Below are 13,229 nucleotides of genomic sequence, written 5' to 3' on the forward strand. Positions count from 1 at the left end.
ATACTGACTTCTTATACAAACGGGTCTGGAAAGGACCTTGAGAAATCTTACATTTTTTCCCCATGACCCAAGGAGGAGTAATTCCTGACTGATGTTTGTTTAATACGTTTTTAAAGACCACCCACCCACCCCCTGATGGATTGTACAACCTTTCCCCAGGCAGTCTATGCCAGTGCTTCATTATCTTTACTGTTGTAAATTCTTTCTCAATGTCTAACTGGAAACTTTCTTGCTAAAATTCATTTTCAGCACTTCTGCTCTATACCATAGACATGGTAAACAGATTATCCTCCTCTTTGTACCAGTCATTTATGTCATGAAGACTATCATCTGCTCTCACTCTGAAGGTCTTTAGACTAAAATCCTACAATCATTTCAGTCATGAACCTGTATGTTACTAGATTTAGTTCTCAGACATTCATTTTTCTCAATTTCTCAATTTGGTCACATATCCAATGCAGAAAACTGGACTTGGTAGCATGGATGATATCATACCAGAGCTAAAATAGAAAAATATAGAATATTTTCTATATATTAATCTAAAATATAGAAAAAACAGAAAAATATCCAGATACTCAGGATAACTCCCGATCCTTTTATAGAGAAAGCTGTTAAGCCAGTTTTCCCCATCCCTGTCTTTATGGAAGCAATTATTCCGAACTGTACTACACTACACTTTTTAAATTGATTTCAGCCTATCTTTACAGACATTTCTTCAGTTTTTAAAAATTATGTTGAATTCTAGCGGTGTACTCCCATATGGTGTCAGCACACCCCAGTACTGACAGGTCAGAGATTGATTCTACATGCTAGAACCAGCTGCCCAGGTATGCTGTTTTCAGCTTTCAAGCAAGGAAGGGAAAAAAAAACGTTTTGAAATCCCATTTCAGAATATGTGTCCAGAAGTGTTAGCTTACCACAATCATATACCTACTATCACATAAAACAAAGGTTTTAATAATACTCCTCTATTCATTCCAAATCATGAGTTAAAGAGCTGAGAAATGAGTTATAGCATTTGACAGGGATAGAAAGTCCATGAAAAATATGTAAATCTTACACTAAAGTGAAAACCACTGACTATGCATTTCTTTAAGAAATAAAATTATTCTAGTCTAGTTTTACTTAGAAGTGGCAAAAGAATACAGCCAACTACAAAGTTGGTTAATGAAGATTTCTTTTTTTCTTATAAATTCCATAATGATGTCCTCTTTTTCCCAGAAATAAAAAAAAAGCCCATACACTATCAATGATGTCAGAAAAGCTTCAGCTGCAGTTCCTCTTTAACTATACATTTGTAGCTGATACAGTACGGTCCTGAGTCTTCTGTATCCAGCAGAACTTAACATGTATTAGTTTTAATGAGAATGAAAGCAATTACTTGTACTGCTGGAACAGCTCATTAAACTTTTTTTCTTTTTTTTTCCCCCTTTTTTTAACCACAGAATTGAGTGGTGTACCATTAGAACAATTAAGGCATTGGTGAATTGTGTGCGTTTATCTGAAACCTCCTTGTACAGACAGATACAGCAGGTCATTCTCTCATTTTTCTTTTCTGTCCATGTTAATACCTCCTACGTCTGTTCCGGCACTGACTTGATTAACTTAATTAACTGAAACTTTTTTAAGGCCTCAACAGTTTCTCTATAACAGACATGACACAATATATTTGATCTGTTATTCTTACATTCATTCTAATTAAAATGTACTTATTCCTATTCTAAGAGGTTGCTTTTTTTATCTTCACATAAGTCCTATTAGAACTATATCTGTATGCCATACAGACACAGGTTTAATGACTTGCAACTTAAAAGTGCTGCTCAAGTGTGTTTTCAGTGTGTCAGGTACGTCATGGGTTTACTTTGCCCACCATGAATAAGAAAACATTATAAAAGAAATTGTGGCATCAGACAGACTCATATAATTTACAGTTACACTTAAAATATTGTTTGGCATAAATAGATGATAATATTTACATGTTGATTTCTCCTGGGTGCGTATGGGTTCCAGAAATGGAAGACGGTTACATTAAAACGCTAATGGTATTCTTGACATGGAGGAGCTCTTTGCATTAAGAGTACCTACACTTCAATAGTAAAGATCAGTCAGTTTGAATGAATGTGGGAGGTTTCCTACTAAACTACTTTGTTGTCATTAATGGGGAGAATTCCTACAGTCTCACCCTACAGTTCTTGCCTAGAAAGCTCAATTATAAGTAAAGCTGTACAGAGATGCGTACACCAGCATGAGAATCAGTCTCACCTCAGGCTTAGACACCACCTGTCTATATACACATACACGTTCTGTATACACATGCTGGTAACATTCTTCGTCCTGTATACTCACAGAACCGCGTCCAGCTCTGGGGCCCCCAACACGAGAAGGACATGGACCTGTTGGAGCAAGTCCAGAGGAGGGACACGAAGCTGATCAGAGGGCTGGAGCACCTCTCCTGTGAAGACAGGCTGAGAGAGTTGGGGTTGTTCAGCCTGGAGGAGAGAAGGCTCCAGGAAGACCTTATAGCAGCCTGCCAGTACCTAAAGGGGACTTATAAGAAAGATGTGGACAGACTTTTAACAGGGCCTCTTGCAGTAGGACAAGGGGTAATGGTTTTAAAATAAAAGAGGGTAGATACAGAGTAGATACAGGGAAGAAATTTTTTACAACGAGGGTGGTGAAACCCTGGCCCAGGTTGCCCAGAGAGGTGGTCGATGCCCCGTCCCTGGAAACATTCCAGGTCAGGTTGGACGGGGCTCTGAGCAACCTGGTCTAGTTGAAGATGTCCCTGCTCATTGCAGGGGGTTGGACTAGATGAGCTTTAAAGGTCCCTTCCAACCCAAACCATTCTACGATTATATGATTCTATGGTATCTGCTAGTTCCTGGTGCATGTTTTAGGTACTTTAGGACATCTCAAATGGCACTAAACATTTATGATTAAGCAAACTGAATTGTGCTCTTCATGTATGTGTGAGTTCCTAGGAACTTGTACTATGGTATTCATAATTGCTGGTCTGTGTCCTATCTTTCCTGGAGACACTTATCATCAGGGTCTTTTTAAACAAAACAATGTTTGAATACAGGGGGATGAGATACGTGGTGCTGGTTGTAGGCTATTCCCATCTAAGTTTCTTGGGGATACTTGGATTCACCCTCAGGGAAAGAACATGCCCAATTTCTTTTCCTTTTGATATGCTCTAGATTTTGTTTAGAACTCATGCTTCAGTGCAAGCTGGTATTCAAACAGTTTGAACACATAAATGCTCCCAGAGAGTAGTATAGACATCTATGACTTCATTAGTTATTATAGACTTCCTATATAGTCAGTGGAGGGAAAAGGGACATCTAAAATGAGAGCAATTTCTACTGATAGCAGTGTGTAAAATTGGTCAGACACATCACAGCCTAAAAGTGCACATTTCTCTCTATCAACTATAAGGAATTATTAGCTCAGACCGGAACACCTGCACAGTGAGCATCTAAAGGCAGATAAGCTAAATCTTAGGGAGAATTTGAATTCAGGTATGGGGCTGAGTTTAAACACTTGATTCAAATTTATCTGCTGTTTTTGACAGGACAGGTTTGTTTTCTTAATCCAGTGTCATAGGTTTTCTTTATGTATTTCATAATAATTTATTGAAATATTTGCATTTTGATCATTCTTAATTGTAATCAGTCACCCTCAGAGTAAAAAAGTGTTTCCTGATGTTCAAAGGGAATCTCCTGCGTTTCAGTTTGTGCCCACTGCCTCTGGTCCTGTCACTGGCCAACACTGAAAAGAGCCTGCCTCCATTCTCTTTGCATGCTCCCTTCGGGTATTTATATCCACTGATAAGATCCACTCCGAGTCTTCTCTTCTCCAGGCTGAACACTCCCAGCTTTCTTAGCCTGTCCTCATAGAAGAGATGCTCCAGTTCCTTAATCATCCTTGTGCCCCTTTGTTGAACTCTCTCCAGAAGACTGTAGCGTATTTAATGAGAGGAGTGTTTTGTTTGGATTTGTCTTGTTTCAGTTTTTAATGACCTGTACAGCAGCCTGATATTCCACAACATAATTAAATTCATTAAGTTCCCTGCTCATAAAATCTCTTTGTTCATATTCTTTGTGCAAGCCTTATATAATGGCTCAAAAAATACTCTTTTGAGTGAGTTATCAGCATCTTCACAAATTCAGCAGGGACACTGATAAGTTTGGATGTCAAACTTGTTCAAGTTTAGTTATCAAGCTATTGGTTCTTTTGAGATTATAGAATTTACAAAGAAGCTGAAAAATTGCACAATCAATTCAAATAATTAACTTTTTTCTATATAGGTACTAATGAAAGATTTCTATCACTTTATGACGGCCTATGACACTTTTCTGGTTTTCAAAGTTATCAAAAGTCCAACCAAAGTAAGAACTTAAAATTATTTATCATATCCTGGAAGGCCAGAACTCCCCTATTCACCATGCTTTGGTAAAGCAGAGACAGACATACAGGAAAAATTGCTCCGATACCATTGTCATGTCCCCTGACTGCAGTGACAGGGTATGAAAGGTAAAACAATCAGTTACATTATTAACAGTTCAGTATGCTTCAGAATTTTTCCTTTCTAGACCATTTGGGTCGATACTTGTGGTGGGTTAACCTTGACCGTGTGCCAGAAGCACACCCAGCTGCTCTCTCACTGCCCCTCCTCAGAAGGATAGAGGGAGAAAGCAGGATGGAAAAGCTCCTAGATGGAGATAAAGCCAGGAAGATCACTCACCGATAACTGTCCCAGGGAAAACAGACTCAACTTGGGGAGATTAATTTCATTTATTGCTGATTGAAAATAGAGTAGGATAGTGAGAAACGATGACAAAAAATAAAAACACCTTCCCCCACCTCAAGCCCTTTTTCCCAGGCTCGGTTTTACTCCTCCGTCCTCCACCTCCTCCGCTCCCAGCCACGCAGGAGGGTCTGGTCAGTTCATAGCAGCTCCTCTGCGCTGCTCCTTCTTCTTCAACACTTTTCCCCTGTCCTTCTCACAGGCTGCAGCCTTTCAAGAACTATTTCAGCATGGGTCCTCCATGGGCCGCCACTCCTGCCAGTTCTTGTGTGGGATCTCCGCAGGCTGCAGCTTCCTTCGGGCCATAACCGTCCGCTCCGGCGTGAGGTTCCCCCCAGGCTTCAGCGCGGATATCTGCTCCACCGTCATCCTCCACGGCCTGCAGGGGACTTGGGTCTATCGAGATGGAGCTTGTACAGTTACTAGATTAATTATTTTGTAGGATGTGAGTAACACTGCAGGATCCAACACACCGATGCTGGGCCCAGGTCAGTAACTCTCAGGGCAGTCGTGACAAAACTAACTGGGCTTAATGCAAAACCTCTCAGGTATCCATGAACTCCCAAGCGCAGCCAACATGAGGTTATTCTCTTCCCATTTAACCTAATCTGATGATGAATTACCCTTCTTTTTAGGGAACCGCATCTCTTTCAAGCTTAAATTTGACTTCAAACTCAAGCCTTTCACATCTTTTCAGAGGTCTATAAACAGGTACAGAGTGACCAGAGGAATTTTCTAAGGCCTAATTAGCGGGGCAAATAAGTCACACTCCCAAAGTCTCACATAATACAGCTTTTCCCACTGTGCATACTGGACTGTATCTGTGTTTCTAGTGTAAATGTTTTCCAGCAGTTTCCCATTCACTTCAGTGAGCTGGTACCAGAAGCAGAGGCAGTGTTCTAGAGATTGTCCGTTCAAGTGCTGCAGAAGGAAAAGCAAGATTACTTTCTGCTGTTTCTGTGTTTCTCTTTTTCTAGGGATTTCATTAGTGTTTGTTGCCACAGCAGTTCACTCAGTCTGAAGGCATCTCCAAAGAATATTAAACCTCTGTGTCACTGCTTTTCAAGGCAGACTTCCCATAAAAGTTCTTAGACAGACAGCTTTGCATGTGGCTGCATTAAAACCATTATCTTAGATTGTGACCAAATTATCAGATGATTCAAACCATACTTGTAACAGTAATCTATGCTTTTCAATGTTTAGTATCCCACTAGTTTACCTTTAAAAGCAAGTATTTTCTACAATCACCTATAATTTTTATTACAATTACTCTTAACTGTGCTAAGGAAGAACTCTCCCTAGAGTACTGCTGCTTCTAAGGATGTTTGATTTTTTTGTTTAGGTAATTGATGTTTTCTCACTTAACAATTGCACTTTGGGATCCGCCCTGTGTGTTCTTAGCGGCATAACTGTGCTTTTACCTCTATTCATTCAAACAAATCTTATCACTAGGTCAGATGTGAAGTACTAATGATTTTAAGTTGAGAGTACAGCAGACTTACAGGGTGTAAACCAGAATATCGCAATGAAATACCATATTTTTGGCAGCTATGGAAAAGCCTACCATTCTGAAGGCACTTACTAACAAGCTACGTCTCTAAAACATAGGATGACTGCCAGGGCCCTGAGGGCACTGCTAGGACATCATGTCCCTGCCCAGCTCCTGCCTCGGGGTTCCCCCCACCTGCCCACGGCCCAGGACCCCCCGTCAGCCCCATGGGGTTCCCCCCACCTGCCGATGGCCCAGGACCCCATGGAGGTGCCCGCTGTCCGGGGCTGGGGCTGCCCCGCTGCCCCCCGGCCGCCCTGCTCCTGACGGACCCTCCGTGGGGAGCCCCCAACTCCACACGGAGCTGCCGGCCTGTGCGGTGCAGTGACTTAGAATTTCCGACATAAATTATCACAATAAACTGACATACTATACATCCCCTGCAAAAAAAGGTTTTTTTTAAGTGGAATTTGGCAGAGAAAAGAGTGGAAAAATCGATAAATCTCCTGGCTGTTTTGCCCAATCCAATAATTGATCAGTTCGCTGATTTTTTTATATCTTTCTTTCATTCTAGAAACAGTAAACTTATTTCAGATCATGAAAAGGTATCACCACATAAATAGAATTCTACAGTTATCTTTAAAATTAAAAAACCCTCTGGGTTACACTGAGATTAAGCAGACTATTTGGAGGGCTTGATGCAGCAATTTACCATCCTCCTAACAGGTTAAAAGAGGAAACTTTAACGCTGTGCCTAGAAACAGCATGTCCATGACCTGCTGCAGGAATTTCCATGCAGCACTAGGTTTCCCTAACAAGGAAAATTGTTTGCCTGGTCTTGCTGCATGAGATTTTTTTTTTTCCTCCTTTCAAACCTAGTACGAACCTGTGTCCACAGTGAGCAAAGTTCACCGTATCTTGGATTATTTTTTTAACTTTTTTTGAAATAATAGTGGCTGTTAGAGGTCCACAGGGCTCTAGAGTCGATGTTGACTGGGAAGTTAAGAACTTTGATATGAATATGAGCTTCACTAAAAATGGCCAGAGAAATACCAACAGTTGTTGCCATATTCACACACTACTGTGGACTGTTACTAAAACATGATGCTCACAGCCCTGGTTGGGATGCTGAGCACACTTCAGTTTATAACCATAGCACCAGTTCTGGTTAAAAATTATGACTGCAAGATTCTGTATCTTAAAGCTCCAGGCATAGAAATTTCTTTGTGAAAGGAAGAAGTATTGTGCCATTATCAAAGACTTCTTATGTAAAACTCCAATACTTGGCTAAAAGTTGTCAGCAGCAGCACAACAGACAGCTACAAGCGGGAGGCATCACTATCTGCAGTGAAGAATAGGGGGCAGGGGGGGAACAATTTACTGACAACATCCTTTGTTGATCCTCATTTCTGTTTGTCATGGTTTAACCCCAGCCGGCAGCTCAGCCCCACACAGCCAGTCGCTCATTTCCCCCCAGAGGGATGGGGGAGAGAATCGGAAGGGTAAAAGTACCTGTACTCAAGGTAAAGCTTATCTAGTTGAAGATTCTGCTTACAACAGAGGATGCTTAAGGAGTGTTTGGATAATAGTCAAGGCACCAGACATTTCAGAGTCACAGACTTGCTAATTAAGGACATACATCCTCCTTCGGCACTGAGAAACGAGGGGTTGGCAAGAGAAACACAGACCTGGGTGTCCGCAGGTGAGACATGCCCACAAAAGGACAAAAGGAGAAGGGGTAGTCTTCCCCAAAGGACCACTGAAGACCACCCAAGACCCCGTACAGGCATAGAAGACTCGAGGATGATTGCTGAAAAGAACACCACATCATGCCTGCTCAACATAATGAATATGCAACAGTTATGCAGAACATACCTATGAGATAGGCGTGGTGGTTTAACTGTAGTGTGTGAGTACGGACTGAAAACCTCAGTAGGTGGGCTCGGTTTGTGGAAATCTTCCACCTTGCACCCAGCGCAGAATAAAGCAATGTCTCCTCTCTAAACATACTTTGTGTGTTTTGGGAGTTCCTTTTGGATCAGGTAACACTCCCAACTTGTTGTGCACCCCCAGCCTACTCACTGGCAGGGCAGCGTGAGAAAAAGAAAAGACCTTGATGCTCTGCAAGCACTGTTCAGCAATAACTGAAAAATCCCTATGTTATAAACACTGTTTTCATCACAAATCCAAAATATAACATCACGTAAGCTACTATGAAGAAAAATAACTCTATCCTAGCCAAAACCAGTACACTGTTTAAAAAGCAATGGACCTCAATTACTTTTCAAACAAATTAAAACCCTACGTCTGCACAATAGAGGTATCTTTACTTATTAGATATGCAGGTCAGGACAATCTAGTGAAAAATCTCATGGAAATCATAAATATAAGCTACTTTCTTCCCACTCAAATTATATACTGTTATATTAACAGTAACTGTCACTGAACTTCTATTCTTTAAAAAAGGGGAAAAATCTCACTCCATACATCTCTTGGAATATCCAGGAAAAGGAAACATAGATATGGGAGTTCACTGTACCACTGAAAACCACAGCTTTAAAGCTTTTCTGCCTCTGGAGTAGAATAAGGTGAATAAACACAGCTCCTCCCCACCATTAACTAGACTGTAATCAGTGTGGTATTTAAATTATTTCTTTTCAGGTTTGTTCTCTAGGCCAAGTATTCTCCCAACACGTGAACTGTCTTTACCTGTTTTAGGTCAGTGGGAGAGGGGCATTAGCGTATGCAACATCCCCCTACTGCTGCCAAGCTCAGGGAACACAGGGGTTCTCTCTTCTTTGGATGAAGAGCCATCAATGGGAATATTATTACTAACCCTTGCACAGTTTCCTATAAACAAGCTCTTTCCCTTTACTCCCTTTGAAAACCGTACTAGGTTCAAAAGGCACAGCTACACAGGCAACGTAGCCCTGTCTTTGGCATGTCTTAGTATAGAAAATCCACTCCAGTTCATAGAAGATAAATAAAAAATGTAACACTGTGGCAGTGTAAGCAAAAGGACCAGACGCTCATTGTAAACAAACATAGTTCCAGTCAGATTTCTACCAGACAACTTGGGAATCTAGCCCAAGACATTGAACAAATGGGGTGGGTACAATGCCCTGTGTTCTCTCAGTGCCTGCATATGTTATCCATTTTATGTTATAAAAAAAAAAGTAATCATTTATACATTGGTGACTTGGAAAAGCTGTTGCAAATTCTTATTATGGTTAGGTAGAACCTCAGGGGATTTATTTTTTTCAAATCAATGCAAATATGAACATTTCTGGCATGTTCACATTTAAAGTGACTTTGAAAAGCGGTCTGCCCACAGGCCAACATACCCTTCTCTAAACAGCACTGTTTTGTTGCTGTTGTGTCTTGGGGCAAGTTTTTTAAAGCATAGACATTTAGAATTGAAAGATCCAAATGAGCGCTCAGAATTCAGTGGAGGAGACTAGTGACCAGTTTCATCATAAATAGTGCATCACTGGCAATAGCCCCAGAGAGAAGTGTGAGATATAAATATGTATCAGGGCCAAGAAAAGCACTTGTAAAGCACAATGAGACAGGAGTATTTCACAGGTTTTGTTCTGACTGTGTGTTTGGGAAATGAAAATGAGGGGAAAAAAAGAAAAAGAAGAAAAACAGAGTAGTGAGAGAATCAAACACAGATTTGACACTGAATAAGCTCAAGTTGCGTAGACCTGAGAAACAGGTTTGGTATTTTGGTACTGGTCTTCGTAATGAACTGAAACAAAGAACCATTGTTTTTTTCTTAAGAGCAATGCAAAACACTGCAGATTTAACTAGGTGCATTAGTACCTTAGAAACATAGACTACAACATGGTGAAGTCTTCTTGTGGAAGAATTCTCTCAGATAATCATGAAATATGAATCAGTAAACTATAATCAGAAACCAGCTGGTTTTAATTCATGATCCAAAATATACAAACGTCTTCCTCTTACTACCCATCTGCACCATACACAATATCAAGGTGCAAACTGGTTTTGACAGTATCAGGTACCTGTTGACTAAAAAGATTGTCTAAGAAGAGTTTCCTGGAGAAAAACTGATACACTCATGCCTAGGTATTAAAACTCTGGGAGAGTGATCCCAGCCCCAAAATAAAATTAACACAGTAAACTGTAGTAAGATTAATTTTAAATCATGCAAATAAATCTCCACAGAAATTAGGAACAGAATTTATCAATACTTACATATCTGTGAAAAATATTTTTTAGCTCCTCTGCTGAGATACAATGTTATTGTTTACTGTGCATTATAACTAAATTAAACATGGTAGTGTTCTGTCCATGATCCCAAATAAAATTTAAAAAAAACCAAAAAAACCCCAAACAACTTCAAAATATGCTTTTTTAGCCACAGTGATTTATGTGATGATCATTGATCTCAACTTATCCCTAAGTAAAAACTAAGAGTAAATCTCCAGCTAATTACTGTAGAATTGCTTTATTAAAATAACATATCAGCTACAAAAATATTCAGTCTTGTTATATACTTACTTGCTTTTTAACTGCATCTGTTTTGCACAAAGTTTTTAATGAGGAATGAAATCTGTGATTCACAGATAGTCAGTAACACTTCAGAATTTAGTGTGCAATGCAAATTCCTGCAATTTAAAAGAAAGATTCTGTTTCTGAGAGGCTGGAAGAGTAAAATTATTTTTAGATTTGCAGCTTCAGATTCTGAAGCCTGAAGTTTGATACGGCCTTACAGTTTCTAACCCAATATCCTTATTTGCACATTGGTCATATACTTCGAGTACTCTGAGTGAACTAAAGCGTGTAACATAACAACAACTATCTAATGAGTAAAATAATCACCCACAAAGGTAAATGACTACCAGAGATAACGTCTAACAAAAAACAGCAACAAAAATAAACTCTGCATCACAGAACTTGCCAAATTTTCAGTTCAATATGAACCAGCTCCATTGTCAACAATTTAGATATATTATCGTATGGCAGCACAAAATTGTGTAAGGTATAATTGTACTTATTTCCAGTTTGAATGGGATGTTTGGATAAACAAACAAGAAATATTAAGTAGGAATAAGACACTAGTATTAACACTCTGGATGACATAGTAGGTCTATTGCTGGAATATTTTGCTTTGTTCTAATGCCCTTATCTTGTAACAGAGGTTAACAAATTGGAAAGGGATTTGTAAGCAATAAAAATTAAAATTTAAGATTTTTACTTTTAGTTTTTCCAAGAGATGGTGGCAATTATGATCTTACAAGATCATTCTTTGCTGCTGGATGGGTTTTTGTTTTAGCATAAAAGGCCATAACAGAGCCCAATAGCTGTATGCTCCAGTTTAAAAGAGTAATCCTGGTCTGGAAATTAGCTGATTTTAAACAGCCAGTGGAATCACTACCTGGAATATCTTCATGGGGAAAGAAACAGACTTACCATTACTCAAAGACTTCAGAGAAAAATCATACACCTCGGAAAAGATATGCTACAACTGAATCCTAAATTATGATACTGACAAAGTTTGATATTGAAATTACTGCATGATAGTCTGATTACTCAGCAGGCCATGCAAAATTATCATAACAGCTTTCTCTGACACTAAGATCTGCCACCCAGTGTATGAATTAGCCGAGGACACATGTAGAAAAATAAAACTGAAGTTTAGTTTTCAGCTGCTTTCAAAGGCTTCAGGAAGATAAATTACTCCATATATTCAGGGCTAAGCTTATGTAGCTAACATGTCCTGAGTGACAGGAATGGTATATTCTCACAGCCTGGTGAATCAATCTGCTTTGCATCAAAGTAAGAATAGAGGTTTTTAATTTGGTCTTGGGAACTTAAAAGGAAGATTAGTTAGAATAACAGCTAAAACTCCCAAATAGGCTTTCCTTGTTAGCCAAAGGCAGGAAGAGTTATTCAGTAAAACTGTTTATCAGTTATATTACCTATAACTGAAAAAAGACACACATTCAGTGTTACTTTGGATGAATTTTTAGGAGACTGTGAATGTAAAGTTGCTATCAAGCAACTGCTTGATGTTGATGAATTATGCCTACGATCACAGTAAGGAACTTGATTTGTTTGGGGATTCTGAATTAAATTTTGAACATTACATTTGATACCTTCTCAGTATTTCATATTATCATTTCTAGATTATTGCTAGACTTCAGTCATCCTTATCTTGTACAGACTGTAAACAGTTCATTCAGATTTTCATTTCCATTGGGCCAGACCACTGCAGAAACTTATTTATCTGTGAGTGTATATATAAACTCAATTTTCCCATACTTTCACTACAAGGGCATTACTAACTGTAGTGGTTTAAGCCCAGCCAGTAACAAAGCACCAGGAGGCTGCTCGCTCACTCCTTTCCCCCTCCTCCTGTGGGACCGGGGAGGATAATCAGAAAGGAGAAAAAAAAAAAAAAGGTAGAACCTCATGGGTTGAGATAAGGACAGTTTACTGTTTTACACAAAGAGAGAAGTTACAATAATACCAATACTACTAATAAAATACTAATAAAAGAATATACAAAATGAGTGATGTACAATGCAATTGCTCACCACCCGCAACCTGACACTCCACCACTTTCCCTGCTGTGATATCACCTCAACCCCCCAGCCCGCTCCCCAGTTATGTACTGGGCATGACGTCACACAGTATGGAATATCCCCTTGGCTAATTTATGTCAGTTGTCCTGGCTGTGCCCCCTCCCAGCCTGCTGTGAAAATTAAGTCTATCCCAACCAAATCAAGGACACTAACACATTGTACCAAGATAAATTATTTAGCATCTTTCTACTTGTTTGTATGTGGAAACAAATTTGAAGTTTTCCTCAGACAAAATTTTAAAAGAAATGTGTAAAATAGCTACAACATAAGTAGTAACACTTTTCTTCCGTACTAGGTTGCTTCTTGGGTGAGAACA

This window comes from Haliaeetus albicilla, chromosome 17 (genome assembly GCF_947461875.1).
Source record: "Haliaeetus albicilla chromosome 17, bHalAlb1.1, whole genome shotgun sequence".
Taxonomy (NCBI): domain Eukaryota; kingdom Metazoa; phylum Chordata; class Aves; order Accipitriformes; family Accipitridae; genus Haliaeetus; species Haliaeetus albicilla.